Source organism: Dromiciops gliroides, chromosome 1, assembly GCF_019393635.1.
Source record: "Dromiciops gliroides isolate mDroGli1 chromosome 1, mDroGli1.pri, whole genome shotgun sequence".
Taxonomy (NCBI): domain Eukaryota; kingdom Metazoa; phylum Chordata; class Mammalia; order Microbiotheria; family Microbiotheriidae; genus Dromiciops; species Dromiciops gliroides.
In genome coordinates this window covers 529,238,601-529,257,292 of record NC_057861.1, presented here as the reverse complement: position 1 = coordinate 529,257,292, position 18,692 = coordinate 529,238,601, and positions in this window count along the sequence as shown.

The following is an 18,692-nucleotide window of genomic DNA, read 5'->3' as shown; positions in this document are numbered from 1 at the left end:
GCTATTCCCCCATCACAATCCTATGGGAGAACTGCAGATATATATATATATATATATATATATATATATATATATATATATATATATATATATGGAGTCATGTGCTTAGAGTTTATAATTGGACTCGCAGGAGCTGATGAGAACAGAGAGAACATGTAGAAAAAAGCAGAGAGATGGGAAGGGGACGAACAGGGGAGGGGAGGACAGGGGAGGACAGGGGAGTGAAGGGAAGGGGAGGGGAGGGAAGGGAATTCTCAGTAGAGATAGGGGGCTATGGGGACCTTCTATGAAACTTGGTCACTATATCAGATATTATCAAATAAGACAATATTTGTAAAAAATGCTTAGCACCGTGTCTGGCACACAATAGGCACTACATAAATGCTTATTCCTTTCCCCTTCCCTGCATCAGTTTCTTTTTTTAAATCTGTTTTTCTTTGCTACAAGGAAGAGTTCAATTCTTACTGGGGAGAGGAGGAAGAGTTATTATATCCAGAAATGACTGTTATGTAAAAACAAAGAATAGCACTTCTCATGCTTTCCAGAACAGGGTCCCATATAACACTGTGCTTAGTTTCTATCTTAACCTTAAAAGGAAACATTCACAATGCCCAGAGTTCTAGATGTCTTGGAGGTATAAGAGGAGGATGTCTTCAAATCCCTTGCCACGGGAACCTTCTGTATTTCTAAACAGAACAGTAGACTTACAAAAGGAATGGTGATGGCATCCACCTCATAAATTTGGAAAGGACTTCAGGAAAGTTTCTGCTTGCAGCTTGGGCTGTCGTTTGCCACTGACACTTCAACTGACGTGAGTGTTAGCTAATCTAGGAGAGCTGGCCAGCCAAAGCCGTTTGTGGATTTGGGCTGCCATTGGTGCCACACCTACGGCTGGCCATTTCACACCTGGTACCTTCACTAACCAGGTCTAGGCAGCTTTCCAGGAGCCTCACCTTTTGGTGGTTACTGACTCACAAATGATAAATTGCTATGTGTATGAGCCAAAGCTGGTGAGATGTGCTTGATGCCATAATGTAAAAAGAATGAAATTATAAACACATATCAAGCATTCTAATTGCTCAGATATCCATATGTGTGGCAAGAACTGGAAAATGTTACTGTTGTTTGAGGTAAATAGAGAGATTTTGGTTTATAGTTCATGCTGCCAAGTTTTGTGGGGTTTAACATTTTTTTTGTTTATACAACTGTAAAAAGGGGCTTTAAAATACTGAAATCTGTACTTTTTCATGGTTGAATAATTATAAATGGTTGCATGGATCTTCTCCAAACTTAAAAATGGAAGGGAAAAAATCTGAGAAAGAGCTTTAGAAATTTCAGACAAATTATAGGTTTTCTAGAGGAGCAGCTAAGTTTTGTTTTGTGGGGGGTTTTTAAGTAGATCGATTAAAATGTCTTTCCTTAATATTAATTGTGGTGTCAGGAGTGACTGCAATGCCTTAATTATTATTATTTCGTCCTGTATGTAATTCCACGGAAAACTGCCTTGAATCGTTAAGACTAAAATATTCTAACCCTTGCCTTCTGTGTTCTTTGTTAATATGCTCAAAATGACAAGCTTCAGCAGACATGTCTCTTATAGTACAACAAGAGTGCCCTTTGAGAGTTGTCTTAGCTCTTCCACCAGAAGTCAAGTCCTATGGGACAGACAAGGCTGAATTCCTCTGGCCTCTCTTCAGTTTCAAAGCCTTTGTAGTGTGGTCCAAGAATCCTCTGGCCATATATTTTCCAAATTCCTACCTCTTCTTCTGTATCCAGGCAATGAAAAGAACTTGGTAGCATAGTGGATAGGAGGGCTAGAACTTGGAGTCAGGAAGGCCTGAGTTCAAATACTGTCTCTAGCAGTTACTAGCTGTGTGGCCTTGGTCACACTGTCTGCCTCACTCTGTCTGCCTCAGTTTCTTCACCTGGAAGGAAACAAGCAGGACCTGAATTTCATCCCCTAGACCACCTAAAATAGGGATAACAATAGCACCAACCTCCAAGGATTGTTGTGAAGATCAAATGAGGAGGAGGCAGCTAGGTGGTGCAGTGGATAAAGCACCAGCCCTGGATTCAGGAGGACCTGAGTTCAAATCCAGCCTCAGACACTTGGCACTTACTAGCTGTGTGACCCTGGGCAAATCACTTAACCCTCACTGCCCCCCCCCACACACAAAAAAGAACAAATGAACTCCAGATTAAAGTCAGACTGTACAATGTCCAAGTGCAAGGGACCTCAGAAGTCATCCAATCCAAACCTCCCCAACCTCACCCTTCCCCTCCCCTTTGCAAACCTTGGATTTATAAATGCTATTCTTCGTCATCATCATCATCATCAATCACCATCAGCCAAGTGGAAGTGGCTGACCAAAAGCAGCACAGTAGACTCAGTCAGAAGAGTTGAGTTCAGCTAGCAGCTCTGCCGCTAAACATTTCCCTTCCTGATCTCTGGCCTTCTGATTGTTTCTTACCAAGTCACATCCCATCTCCCACCTCCCTACCTTTGCACATGCTGTCCCCACTGTCTTCAATGCACTCCCTCCCCACCTCCAGCTGTTAGAAATCCCAGGCTTCTTCCAAAACCCTACTCAAACACCACCTATTACATGAGGCATTTTTTTCTAGTGCACACCACCAACGCAAACACCAAAAAATAATAACACATTTTTGTTTTTATTTTGCAATAGTTTGCATAAACTTATTTTGTACAATTTAGATTTTGCCTACTTGTCCCCAGTAGAATTTAAGTTCCATGAGGGAAAGGACGGATTCATAATTGTCTTCTCATCCCCAGTAAGTGACACATTGTAGGTGCTTTAATAAATGCTGATTGATGGATTGATGGACTTTGGAGAAGTCAAGCATCCTTTCTTAAAACGAGGGCCAGTCCAGCCTTAACATTCTTCTAATTCTGTGAAAATCCAGGGGCAAAATTTGAGCGGGGAACACCCCAGGTGTGTTTTACCCAAACCCTCTCTTTCGCGTCTCCTTGAATCTAATTTCTTCCTAAACTTCCAGGAGCAAATCTCTGTGTGCAAACTTGATTTGGGTGTAAGGAGATTTTATTCCCCACCCCGGAACGGACGTTTTCCGAATTAATCCAGACCTCCTCGTGGCTTTCTTCGGAGACTTTCCCATCATTCGCCCGTTTCCCTTACAACCAGCCTCCGCCCGTGCGGAGCGCCCAGGGTAACACTAGAGGAGGCTGGAGAGCACACAGGGCACGCCCCATTCCCCTGGGACCGCAACCTCAGCGCGCGCTACCCAAGCTGGGGGGGGGGGGGGGTTTGCGCACGCGCGCCGGGAGGCTCCCGATCCCGCCCGGAGAATCCGCCTCTCCGGGGTTTTGCCTGCGCCATCTTCTCTGTTTATAAACACAAGGCGCAGCTAGAAAAGCGGCGACCTTAAAGGTGTAGTGGGTCGGAGGTCGCCCGAAAGGAGAAGTGGCCTCCTCACTCCCTACTGTTACCTCCTTCCAGCCCGGGGCCTGCCTGCCACGAGTAGTGCCTGAACCTGCCACTCTCCATCCCCTGGCCCGGCTTGCCGTAGCACCCGGCAGGCCCCTGCGCCACCTCCCGGGGCCGGGTCGGCACCAGCGCCACGTGGTTCGCACGTGGTCCAGATTCCTAGAACTGCTTCCCCCTCGGCCCACTCCCTCACCCTGCGATGCCTCAGCAGCGCCCCCTAGGCGCCTTCCAGAGCAAGTGAAGGAAGCTTTGCAGCCTTTGGTAAGGTTGTAGGGCGAAGAGAACTCTGAACTCCCCCAGATCAAAGTCAGACTGCACAATGTCCAAGTGCAAGGGACTTCAGAGGTCATCCAATCCAAACCTCCCCAACCGCGTCCTCCCCCCCCCCCCACCTCGGCCCCGGCCCCCACCCCCACGCAAGAATCTTCATTACACTAACCTCCACGTCTGTCCAGATATCTCTCCCTAAACTCTGGAAGCCGCTCATCCCGTGGCTAGGACTGTTGTAAATTCTAAGAAGTTCTTTATCACAATGAGTTAATATTTGCTACAGTTTCATTTCCTCCTGTCGGTCTTCTGGGGCTAGCTGACTAAGTCTAAATCAGAGTTGTTTTAAATCTTGTTCACACTTTGTTTTTACAAACATTTCCAGATTACTACCACCCATGAAAACCATTTTATAACAAAGTGAATCCATTAATTAAAACTAACAAGTGGTCTCATCTGAAAGTGCATGCTACATTCCACACCCATAGCCCCACACCCCTCTCTATTTTTAAAGTTTTTTAAAAAAATTAACAGAAATCTTTTTTCTTTCTCCTATCCATTAAAAATGAAAGAAAAACAAAATAAAACAAATGTCCTCATTGACTGTATAATATATCATATACATATGCATCTATAAACACATGTATACATATAGATGTACATTGTATATATCTATATAGAAATATACACTCATATACATGGATATAGTTATGTATGTGTGTATGCATAGTTATATCTATTTACATCTATATAGAGATATACAACATATACATATATGAGTATATTTCTATACACACATCTATATATAGTTACACATACATGTATATGTATTGTGTGTTTAGTGCATATATGTATATAAATATAGATATATAGCTATAACTAAAGACACATCTATTAAGAGAGATATACCCATGCATGTACATATATAGGTGTGCGTATATTTAGTGTATATTTTTGTTGTTGAGTTGTTTCATTAGTGTCCATTTCTTTATGACCCTTTTGGGGGATTTTCTTTACAAAGATACTAGAGTACTTTGCCATTTCCTTCTCCATTTAGTGTATGTATATATGCGTGTATATGTATTCATTGTTGTCATTATTCCGTCATGTCCAACTCTATGACCCCATTTGTAGTTTTCTTGACAGAGATACTGGAGTAGTTTCCCATTTCCTTCTCCAGCTCATTTTACAGATGAGGAAACTGAGGCAAACAGGGTGAAGTGACTTGCCCAGGGTCACACAGCTAGTAAGTGTCCAAAGCCAGATTGGAACTCAGGAAGATGAGTCTTCCTGACTCCAAGATGGCACTCTATCTACTTTGCCACCCAGATGCCTGTATATATGTTCTGTAGCTAAATATAGATATACGTATCTATATAGCTAGACACACATCCAAAGAGAGATACACATATACATATATGTAAATTTAGTGTATTTATCTATTCATGTACATACATATATAGAGATATATAGCTATAGCTATGCACACATCTAGAGAAAGAGATACACACACATCTTTCTGTGCTCTTAATCCATTCCCTCTCTGTCAGGAGATGGATTCCATCTTTCAACACTGGTCCTCTGCTATCATGGATCATCATTGAATCGGTAATAGTTCTTACAGCTTTCAAAGTGGTTTGTCTTTACAATGTTGCTCTTACTGTATAGGTGGTTCTTATTCTGCTCTTTTCATTTTTCAGTAGTTTATATCTTCAAAATGATTAATTTTGTGGATAGAGCACTGGCCCCAGATTCAGGAGGACCTGAGTTCAAATGTGACCTCAGACACTTGACATTTACTAGCTGTGTGACCCTGGGCAAGTCACTTAACCCCAACTGCCTCACCAAAAACAAAGAAACAAACAAAATGATTAATTTTTATGATATTAATGTTATAGTGTAAATTGTTCTGATTCTCAGCTTCAGTTCATATATCTTTCCATATCTCTTTAAAATTATCTCTTTCTTACAACATATTCATTTTCATATGCCACAACTTGCATCATATTCATATGCCACGATTTATTCAGCTTTTCCTCAGTTGATGGGCATCCCCTTAGTTTCCATTGTTTTGCCACCACAAAAGAGCAGTTATAAATCTTTTTGTACATATTGGACCTTTTCCTATTTCTTTGATCTCTTTTGGGTAGAAACCTAAGCTGTGGTATAGCTGTGTCACAGGGCTTGTACTGTTTAGTAACCTTTTATACATAATCTGAAACTGCTTTCCAGACCAACATCAATGAATCTGTTTTCCTACAGTTTCTCCAACATTTGTCATTTTCCACTTTTGTCATCCTTGCCAATCATGAGGTAGAATCTCAGAATTGTTTTAATTTGCATTTCTGTTTATTAGAGATTTGGAACTTTTTTTTGTCATATAGCTATATACTTATATAGCCTTATTTTATACTTATGACCTTGTTTTCTTCCCTAAAGAACTGTGTTTATATCCTTAGACCATTTATTAATTAAGGAACAGCTCTTATTCTCATAAATTTGAATTATTTCCGTATATATTGTAAATGAGACCTTTATCAGAGGAACTTGTTGCAGAGATCTCCCCGCCCCAGCTAATTGTTTCCCTTTTAATTTTAGCTCTATTGGACTTGTTTATGTAAAAACAATTTAATTTTATTTAATCAAAATTATCCATTTTATCTTCTATGATCCTCTCTATCCTTTGTTTGGGCATGAACTTTTCTTCTAGCCATACAAAAGGTAATTTTCTGATGGTTTTTCTAATTTATTTATGATGTAGCCTTTTATCTAAGTCACGTATCCATTTGGAATTTATCTTGGGATAAATGTGAAGTTTTGGTCTAAGTCTAATTTCTCCCATAATGACCAATTTCCCAGAATTTTTTTTTCAAAGACTTCTTTAGTGCAATCATTTATTATTTCTTTTCTTTTCTTTTCTTTTCTTTTTTGGTGAGACAATTGGGGTTAAGTGACTTGCCCAGGGTCACACAGCTAGTAAGTGTCAAGTGTCTGAGGCTGGATTTGAACTCAGGTCCTCCTGACTCCAGGGCCAGTGCTCTATCCACTGTGCCACCTAGCTGCCCCGGGATTTTTTTTAATCAAATAGTGAGTTTTTATCTCAGAAGCTGAGGTCTTTTTATTTTTCAAGTACTAGGATACTAGATACTTTTTTCCTCCATATGTTGTGTACCTACTCTGTTCCACTGATCAATAGGGGTTCTTAACCTCTTTTGTGTTCTGGACCCCATTGGCAGTTTGGTGAAGCCTATGGACTACTTCTCAGAATAATGTTTTTAAATGCTTATTACAAAATACATATGGGCAGCTAGGTGGCACAGTGGAGAGAATTCAGGGCCTGGAGTCAGGAAAACTCATCTTCCTGAGTTCAAATCTGGCCTCAGGGGGCAGCCAGGTGGCCCAGTGGATAAAGCACTGGCCCTGAATTCAGGAGGACCTGAGTTCAAATTCGGCTTCAGACACTTGACACTTACTAGCTGTGTGACCCTGGGCAAATCATTTAACCCTCATTGCCCCACAAAAAAGAAAAAAGAAGATTTGAATTCAAATCTGGCCTCAGACTCTTACTCTCTATATAACCCTGGGCAAGTCACATGATCTGGTTTGCCTCAGTTTCCTCATCTGTAAAATGAGCCAGAAAAGAAAATGGCAAAACTACTCCAGTAGTTTGTCATGAAAACCCCAAATGGGGTCACAGAGTCAGACTCAAATAATTGACTAAACAACAATATAAAATACATGTAAATAAAATATCATAAAATGACAATATAATTAATATAAAATAGGATATGTTGTATCCTATCCTAGCCATAATATAAAATAAGATTGCAAAGGAAACCTATTGAAATATTGTAACATAGTTATAAAAATATTATTTTAAAATAACAAAGAAGTTCACAGATTCCAGGTTAAGAACCCCTGGTCTGAAACCTGTTTTTATGTCTAACTTCCTTTGTGCAAGGAGGGAGGACTAAACAACTTGTACTCTCCCTCCAAAAAGCATTACTACATTGGCCCAGGCATAAGGTTCTGAACTGTTGCAATGGAAGATCAGTAGATGTGGAGACAGAAGACTCAGGATTAGATCTTGGTGCTACCATTTAATCTGTTGGTGGATGGGGGGGGGGGGGGGCATTAGATCACCCAGATGGTTCTCAGTCTCTGAATCTAAAAGGTGAGAGGAATGAACTAGAAGTTCATTAAACCCTTCCAGCTCTAAATCTGATGAAGGGTTGGATTCAAATCCTGGGTTTGTTACCTACAAACTGTGTGACCTTGGGCAACGCATTTCTCTCTTGATTTTACTTTTTCCTCATCTGTGAAGTGAGAGAGTTGGAATAAATAAGTCTAAGGTTTCTTCCAGATCTCAATTTGTTAGTCTGATTGCTTTCTCTCCCTGTCCTCCCATATTCAATCAGTGAATATTATTAATTGATCCTAAGACATGGTGATTCTTTTGTAATACCCATCCTTTTCATTCCGTTCCCAATGCCTCTTTTTTGGGATAGCCCCTCAATACTTGACACTAGCATGATCAAAACAATCTCTCACACAGTCCTTCTACATTCAGGTCCTATAGATTCATATCACTTGTCAGTGCTAGAAGTCTACTATCTTAGCCTTCTCTTCTCAAAAGCATTTAAGCCTCTTCTAAGTCTTTTCTTCTCAAAAGCTAAAAAATGCCCAGATATTTCAACCTATCTTCATATGACATGGTCTCCATTCCCCTCTCCCATCCTGATCTTCTTCCTCTATATTAATTACAAATTATCAAATTCCTTCCTAAAATGTGGTGTCCAGAGCTGAACACAGTGTCCCAGGTGTGGTCCGAACAAGGAAGAGTAGAGTGGGATTATTACCTCCCTTATTCTAGATTTTAAAATACAATGCAGATTAATATCTCATTGGCTATCTTGGCAGTGTTGCCACATTATTAACTCATACTGAGGTTGTGGCCCACTAAAACCCCTGGATTTTTTTTTCCAATGAGTTGTTCTCTAGCCATTCCTTCTCCGCATTCAGTTTTGTGTAGCTGATTTTTTTTAGCCCAAATATAGGAATTTACATGTACCCCTATTAAATTTCATTTTCTAATGCAAACTAATTTATTCCTGTCATTCCTAAAATGTGGCAGTCCCCAATTTCTGACCTGTTCATCTTCTTCCCCTCTGCCTCTTAGAACCCCTGGCTCTGTTGTTAGTTCACCTCACTTCACTTGGAATTTTTTGTGAGTCTATTTTGTGTTTACTTATCTAGGAACATAACTTATCCCTCCCTCCCCCCAAGGAGAATGGAAGCTCCCTTGACTATAGAGATTACCATGCCTTGTGCATTTGTATACTCGGCTCCTGGCACACTGCTGGTCATATAGTAGATGCTTAATAAATGTTTTTTGAATAATTGATTAATCATAGGACCATAATCTTAGTCAACAAGCATTTGTTAAGGACATGGTGGAGATACAAAGGAAAGCAAAGGGGGTAGCTAGGTGGCGGAGTGAATAAAGCACCAGCCCTGGATTCAGGAGGACCTGAGTTCAAATCCAGCTTCAGATACTTGACACTTACTAGCTCTGTGACCCTGGGCAAGTCACTTAACCCTCACTGCCCTTCGCAAAAAAACAAAAACAAAAACAAAGGAGGTGGGATTTGAATTGGGTCTTGAAGGAAACCAGGGAAGCCAAGAGGCAGAGATGAGAAGGGAATTAATTGGAAAGGAGAGTGAGGGAGGGAATAAACATTTATATAACACCTACTATCTGCCAGGTACTGGTAAGCACTTTACAAATATTACCTAATTTTATCCTCCCAACAAACTTTTGAGGTAAGTACTATTATCCCCATTTTATAGTTGAAAAAACTGAGGCAAACAGAGATTACGTGTCTTGCCCAGGGTCACCTAACTTGTTGTTAAATTGTTTCCATCATGCCTGACTCTTTGTGACCTCATTTGGGGTTTTCTTGGCAAAGATACTGGAGTGGTTTGCCATTTCCTTCTCCAATTAAGTGTCTAAGGACAGATCTGAAGTCAGGTTTTCCCAATTCTAGACCCAGAACTCTATCCACTGTACCACCTAATTGCCTCTATGGAAGGGACTTTATATGTTATCTAGCCCAATTTTTTTTTTTTTACAGGTGAGGAAACTGAAACTCAAAGAGGTTTAGTGACTTGCCAAAGGTGGCACAGCTACAAAGCTGCTGCAATGAGATTTGAATTCATATTCTCTGACTCCAAATTCCATGCTTTTTCTGTTACTAGGTACTTAGAAGTCAATTAGTGCAGAGGTGTCAAACATGGAGAACACTGGCAAATGGGTACAAACCAGATTAAAATATAATTGGGAAATATTTAACCAAATAAATAGAAATACAATAAAACACAGGTAATATTAATATTTGATTTTCTAAGATATGTGGCCCACAGGGATATTTATGTAGGGTTTGGTTTGAGTTTTGAGTTTGACATCGCTGATCTGGTACAAGTCCCTCATTTTATTGATGAGGAAAGTGAGGCTGAGACTTAACCAAAGACATATATCTCACTAGTAACAGAACTAATTTTTAAAAAAATTTGTTGGTTTAGTTGTTTCAGTTGTGTCTGGCTCTTTTTGACCCCATTTGGGGTTTTCTTGGCAGAGATACTGGAGTGATTTGTCATTTCCTTCTCCAACTCATTTTACAGATGAGGAAACTGAGGCAAACAGGGGTAAGTGACTTAGCCAGAGTAACACAGCCAGTAAGTGTCTGGTGCTGGATTTGAACTCACAACAATGAGTCTTCCTGACTCTAGGCCAACAGTAGGATAGATGGATAGATACATAGATAGATGGATAGATAAATAGATAAATTATAGATAGATAGATAGATAGATAGATAGATAGATAGATAGATAGATAGATAGATAGATTTTTTTCTGACTCAGTCCAATGCCCTTTTCAAACAGCACATTATCTCCCCAGCTCTCCTCACGTATGGCACATAATGGTTGGTTTTGTGTTCTTATGCCAGATGGTTTCACAGTTATGTAAACTGGGGTTTGTTCTAAGGCTCCCACTCCTGAAGCACTAGAAAAGAGAGCTGACAGGAAACCCTGTGGATCTGTAGCTGTGGTAACAAAGACAGAGACAGCATTTCTACACCAAACCATCCTACACACCACTGTCAGATTAATCTTTCAAAAATATCTTTTATCATGTTACTCCCAAGATCAAAAGGCTCTAGTGGGCTCCCATGACCTTCAGGATGAAGTCCAAATTCCTTACTTAGCCTGGAATTTAAGGCCCTCCACAAACTGGCCAGTTCAATTCAGCAAAGCCGTATTATCTGCCTTCTATATGCAAGGCGCTGTTAGACAATGCAGATATAAAGACAGAGGCTAGGCCATGCTTTCAAGGAGAGAAAGCCCTGGATTGGCCATGAGCGGCAGGAATAGTATTTTATTTGGTGTAGAATGGGCACAGGGAAGCTTCAAGAATGAGTAAGCAATGTCTTTGGGGAGGAAGTTCAGTAAATGAATGAATGAAAAAGCATTTATTAAGTGCTAACTATATGTCAAACACTAGGGATACAAAGAGAAAGCAGCCAGAGCTCCCCGTTCTCAACGATTTCAAAAGGGGAAGACAACACTATATACAAGGTTTCAGCTGTGAGTTGGAAAAGCCCCCATAGTCCTTAGCACGCAGTGGAAAAACAGATAGTAATGCATCTTTTTAAATGTCATTTCCACTGACAAAACCATATCTATTTCTGATGTTGAGTCATTCGATGGTACCAAGTACTTTGTGGGCAAAATTTTCTTTTCTGGGTCTTCAGTATTTCTGATTGTTGAGAAAGCGGGGCCTGCTGCATCTAAAGAAGTACTTGCTGGGTCACAGTTCTATTTGCTTCCTAAAATAATGAATACTGGGGCTGGGCTGGTAGGAAAGGCCAGTGGTCAGGAAGGCTGCTGCCACTCCATAGATTTATCTATTCGATGATAATTTAATTTGAAACAAAGATTCTCCCCTCCCAATTGTACCCTATTATGGATAAAATGCAATCCAAATTACCATGCCTTTTATCAACCAGGGCCCCCCATCATATTTCCTGGCCCCACCTTCACCTCTTATTATTTGTCAGTATGAACCGACCAGCCCAAAGCAACAGAGCTACAAATGGCCTCCAAAATCATTTGATCCAACCTGCTCATAGCTGAAATTGAGAGAAGGAAAAGTAATGGACTCATCCAAAGTTCTGTGGTATATCAATGGCAGAACCAGGACTCCAACCTATGTTACCTGAGTCCCATTTCAAGGGTTATTCCCCTGCTCCACATTACCTCCTCTAGACACTGGAACTGGAATCCAATCCCATCTCTGACATTTATTACCTTGTGACCTTGGGCAAGTCATTTATCTTCACTGGGAGTCAGTTCCATTATCTAAAAATGAGGAGGTTGGATAACATAGCCTCTGAGGTCCCTTTGAACCCTGATCTGTGATTCTATGACCCTCTGACATTACTCGTTCATTCCTGCTCCTAACTTCCACAAATGGTATAGCATTTGCCCTTTCCTTTGCCACCCCAGGCCACCCACTTCCTACAAAACCCCCTCCCAACTCATTTACTCCACGATGCCTCTAAAACAAGTTTTCTTGATTCCTTTTGTTTTTAATGATACAATCTTTTCCAGGTATGACGCTGCTCTCTCCCCTTTACCCAAAGGAACGCTCCCTTTTAACAATAGAAAACAATAAAGCAACAATTATATGACACAGTGACATTCTCTGACAGTATAATTGACATGGGGCAGCTAGGTGGTGCAGTGGATAGGACAGCAGGTCTGAAGTCAAGAAAACCTGGGTTCAAATCAAGCCTCAGACACTTACTAGCTTTGTGACCCTGGGCAAATCACTTCACCCTGTTTGCCTCAGTTTCCTCTCTGTAAACTGAACTAAAGAAGGAAATGGCAAACCATTCCAGTATCTTTGCCAGGAAACCCCAAATGGGGTCATGAAGAGTCAGACACCACCAAACAACACCAATAACAACAACAACAAATATTTGACATTCCACAACTGTAGTTCTCAACCTTACTCACTCAAGACCTTTCATAAACAACTGCACTTGATTACTCACTCTCCTACCCTGCATTCTCTCAGCACTTCTAAACTTAGCTTGTACTATATTAATGATCAACACTTTTTTTACTACCCTTCTCCTCCATAAAGCCCTCCCAGCATCCTGCCAGCTGGATAGGATTTTTCCACATTTAAATTTATGGCACTTTGTGGTCCTTGTTGCACTTTACCCAGCTCTAATTCGTATCTCTCTGTGCTATTCAAGAACCTCAGGATAGTGGATAGAGAGCCAGTTTGAAAAGCTAGGAAGATCTGTGTTCAAGTTCTCCCTTTGACACATCTTGGAATGGGTAACCTCAGGCAAGTCATTTAACCTGACAGTGTCCCAGACAACTCTCTAACACTATAAGTTGTAGAGAAATTGCTGATCTGCATTGGGACAGGGAGTTTTCTCCTTTGGGAGTCCCCTATACCAATAAAATCACAAATTCCTTTTTTATTCCTATCCCTTATAATTAACAACATCATCAACAACAATATTTATATAGTGCTTTAAGGTTTGCAAAATATCTTACAAAAACACAACAACCCAGGGAGATAGGCCAGTCCTGGCTATAATTTATATTCTTACACACTTGGTTGGGACACCAAGAGATTAAGTGATTTACTCAGGGCCATATAGCTAATATATGCCAGACTTTCCAGGGTTTGAGGCTGGTCTTCTATTACACCAGGTTCCTTTTGGTATCATTCAGAAGCAAATTACTTTTGAACCTACAAAGGAAGATCCCTTCCTACCACAAGCAGAATTCTAAGTTTTTCTTCCTTTACGTCCAGCCCCTTCAATTCTATCTCCAGCCTTGCAGGAACAACCCTCTGATTCCCTCATTCAACTTCATGGCATATAAACACTGCCAAAGTTAAACATCAAACAAATGTGGAAACTGTACTATAGAGAAAGAGCTCCGTGGCCTTGTTTTGAAAGCACAGTAGAGGTGGCTTCCAGAGCCTGGGCCTGCTGACTGTCCCTTTCATTAGTACTTCAACTCCACTGTCTTGTCACCTTTACCGTGGCTTGCAAACTTTGCCCTTGTCTCCATGCAGCAATAGAGAGCCTGCTGAGTCTACCCAGAAGCTTATGAAAGTCTAGCAGGGAGGAAAGTGTATCTGTTCACCTCAATACATTATTCTACTTGTCCTCCTTCTGAAATCTGTTAGCTGTACTGCCTTTGGAAATACAACGGTTTAAGCCTTTCACCCCAAAGTTGAAAAATCAGCAGCTTTGTCCCTCTCACCTTTGCTTGCATTTGCAGACACCGTGGAGAGTTGTACAAAAGAATGAAAAGGCCTCTATGAATGAACCTCAGCACAATAGCACAGCCATGTCAGAGTTTTCTAATGCACACTCCAATGGGTGTGATTGCCTGAGAGTGGGCCCACTTTAGTCTCAAGAAAAAAGAGAAATAATAAGTATGCCACCCAATTTGCAGAAATGAACAGATAAAGAAATCACTGGACACTAGCTGGTTACATGAGGTTAGCCTGGCATGATACGTACACAAAAATGCAACCCTATTGAATCAATATACAATAATAACTCTAGTGCAGATTATGATATAAAAAGAATATAAGAAAAGTTATGGATAAAGGGCTGACCTTGAAATAGAAAGAGCTGAGTACAAATCCTGCCTCTGACATGGTTTAGCTGCTGACCCATTTCATAAAGATATGGCATCCTAATATATGAAGCACTGAACAAAAGGCCCTGAAGGAATGTTAACCAGTGTTAACTTGGTGGTGCAGTGGATAAAGCACTGGGTCTGGAGTCAGCAAGACTCATCTTCCTAAGTTCAAATCTGGCTTTAGACACTTAACTAGCTGTGTGATCCTGAGCAAGCAACTTACCCTTGTTTGCCTCAGTTTCCTCATCTGTAAAATGAGCTGGAGAAGCAAATGGCAAACCACTCCAGTATCTTTGCCAAGAAAATCCCTAATGAGGTCACAGAGTTGGACATGACTGAACAACAGTGACCAAATGTTAACTTGTTAATTGTACCTACAGCATATTCTTTAGAATCTGGAGACTAGCACAAGAAAATTTAATTAAGTCAGACATTCAGATTATGAACGAACTTCTTTGTATGAGGTTGCAACCATTCCTACAGACTGCTGTCTATGAAGACAAGCTCAAAGTTAACCTCACGATAAGTGGGGTAACATTCCCTTTCTCCTTCCTTTGCCTCCTTGACCAATTATAATGCTCAAAAATCATAAAGCATAGCTCTAAGAATGGAAGTAATTAATATTATTTTGCTTCCCAATCTAGTGTGCCCCAAGAGTATGGGATCATCCCTAATATATATCAGAGGTGGGACTTTCCCTGTGTAAAAAGGGGAAAGCTGATAAACCATCTTAGAAAGAGATGCTACCACTACTATTCAATATCTGCACAAACCTGAAGAATCACAGCATCTCTCCCACTTCTAGCACTCCTGAGCTCAGTTGTACAGAACACCGTTTAATAAATCTCACTTGGATGGGTAAGTCTTATATGTAGGTTTTCTCCTTCCCCTTGAGTGTAGAAACCAATTTACCTCATAATCATTCATTTGGAGAGTCCTTTGCCACCAAATTCAGGAACTGAAATAGGCAGGAGAACCTGATCAAATCTCCTCCTTTGAATACTTGTGGAACTCACAGAAATAGGCCTCATTCAAAGTGCTGAAGTGAGTGGGCCTAATTTAGCACACCAGGCAATTGAGATTTTAATATACAGATGAGTTACAGGATTTGTATAGGAGAGGGAATTTCCATACCCCAAACCAAATGAGAGAGAAAGAGACAGAGAGACAGATAGAAGGAGGGTGGGTGAGAGAGAGAGAGAGAGAGAGAGAGAGAGAGAGAGAGAGAGAGAGAAGGAGACAGACAGAGAGACAGAGGATGTAAAAAGATTCTGAGAGGACATAAATGAGAACTAAATTCTTGCATACTTGTGATTCTGCTGAACCTTGAAGGCAGGGGGAGGGAGTGTTGCTGTTTCATTGAAATCTTTGGTCAGATCCCTATTAATCACTCAAGGTTGTTTTTTTTTGTTTTGTTTTGTTTTTTGGGTTTTTGGGTTTTTTTTTTTGGCAATTCAGAGGCAAAAAAGGGGGGGCAGAACTTGCAAATTACAAAGTACTTGCTAAAAAAAAAGAAGGAAAGAAAGGTCTGTTAAAAACTTTGTCTGAATGACGCCCCCCCCAAAAAAAACCAGAAGCAAAATATCTTTGCAATTTAGACTCAACAAAAGAAGTAATAATAACCACCTGACAAGAGATGTTAAAGAACCACATTCTAGCCTAACCAAATATATAGAGAATGCAGAAGATCATACCATAATATCTGTTTTTTTTTAAAAAGTAAATTAAATGAGGTGAGTTTCTTTCACTGAGACCAAGTGATCTTTTATTTTAGAAATCAAAATATCTCCATTGTTTTCTTGAGCATTCCCATGCTGGGTCACAGAAGCAGCATTCCTCTACCCATGTTAAATATGATTTTGCAAAGTAGGGCTTACTCTGATCCTTTAAATCTTTTATTATGCATGCTACTTTTTCATATTTGCCAGTGGCTAATTCGACATCATGCATTAATTCATAAACATAAAATTCTCCTGTTGCTTAAAAAAAAAAAATCCAAACAAAAGCAGCAAGTAATCATTTCCTCCAGACAAGTCCAGGATCACCAAGGGGACAAGCACTGTTGTCTTCATGCATTTGTTTTAAATGTCCCACTGCAGAGATGAATGGTTGTCCTTTTTGAATCCTGCAAAAAATCACAGTATCGGGAATAGCAATAATGGATTTCCTTACCTTCAAACAAAAGCACATTATTTTTCACTTCCAGAAAAAGAAAATAAAAATATTGGCCTAGAGTATTTATCTCACATTATTATCATTTCAGGAGAGAATTCAACCCAGACCAACTGCATAGGATTACTCTAGAGAAGTGAATGGATAAATGAATGAATGAATAAATGAATGATCATGCAGCCATCAGGGAAAGAGGCACTGTCCTTGGCAGTACTGTGTAATTAATGCCATATGAAATACAGCATTAGCATGAGATTGATTAGGAGATTTAAAATCTGAGACAGCTATAATACCAATGGTAAGAAGACCATATTTGGGAAGGGGCAAATAGTGGAAATTTGTAATGAATCCAAGGATTGTGACCTAATTGCACAGTGATACTTTTTTTAGTTACAGTGAAATAGAACACGACTTGGTGTAACAGTGAAAACTCATTAGTTTAGATCAAAGTAATTTGGAATTATGGGCAGCTAGGTAACATAATAAAGAGATAGAAAACCAGGCCTGGAGTCAGGAAGACCCGAGTTCAAATGTGGCCTCAGAAGCTGTGTGACCCTAGGCAAGTCTCAGTTTGCCTCAGTTTACTTATCTGTAAAATGAGCTAGAGGGGGCAGCTAGACGGTGCAGTGGTTAAAGCACCGGCCCTAGATTCAGGAGTACCTGAGTTCAAATCCGACCTCAGACACTTGACACTTACTAGTTGTGTGACCCTGGGCAAGTCACTTAACCCCCATTGCCTACAAAAAAAAAAAAAAATGAGCTAGAGAAGGAAATAGCAAACCACTCCAGTATCTTTGCCAAGAAAACCCCAAAGGGGGGTCATGAAGAGTCAGACACGATTGAAACAACAGAACAATGACAGCAACAATTTGTAATTGGGAATTCATAGTTACTTAAGTATGATATCTATGTTTCTTAATGTTTCTTAATGTTTTTGTTTTAAATAATTTCTTCTATACTTCTTTAACATACATGAGTATTTAATAAGTAATGTTTAAAATAATTTCTTCTTCAAGGAATTTTCAGGGTTGTAGTCATGTAAGAGTCAAAAGATCTACATTTGAATCATGACTCTGCCAATTAATGGTTATGTGGTCCTGAACAAGTCAATTAATTGGAGGCTCAGTTTCATTTTCCTGACTTCTTTTCTCACATTCCTCTATAATCACCTCCTCACCCTGGAGAAAACTCAGCTCTAAGGCCCTGTCTCCTGAGTGGGAACCTCCTCTGGGATATTATTTGAGGAAAGAAGCCAATGCTTCATCTCACTCATATTTTAACTTACTGTCCAGGCTGCTTCTCCCCTCTCACCCTTTCCCCCTAACTGGGACCTGAGTTCCTTGAAGGTGGTTCACACTAGTCTTTCAGAATAATAATCAGTCTTCCAGAAACAGTGAAGTACATACAGAAAACTTCAATGTAGGCCCACTGGTTTCCAGAGTCACACAGCTAGTAAGTGTCTGAGGCCAGATTTGAACTCCTGAAGATGAGTCTTCCTGATTCCAAGCTCAGTGCTCTATCCTCTTAGCTATCTTATGTTCTCACATAATGAGTACTTAATAAGCACTCATTGGTTAATTGATTGAGTTCAAATTCTGGCTTTACTTCTTCCTACCTGTTAGACTTCAGACAAGTTATTTAAACCTTTCTGTATTTCAGTCTCTTCATCAGTAAAATAAAAAAATTTGGACAAGACACCCTCTAGGTAGTCCTCCTTTGGGAAAAAATAATTAGATTTTATTATCTGATATATAGGTAATAATATCTAACACTTTTATCCAATAGGCTAATGATGTGTGTGTGTGTGTGTGTTTTTAAGAAGAAAGAAAACCCTGGGAAACAAATTTTAAATTTCCATTTTACATTTGCAATCCAGCAAATTGGATTGGTTAACATAGTGACCATCTATCAGTTGTCATTCACGAGAAAGTTCATAGAATTAAACTGAATTAATTCATGCTGTGTGTCTTCCTGCCATAGACTATTGTGCAATGTGATAGAACAGTAGCACACACATAGGACACACACACACACACACACACACAC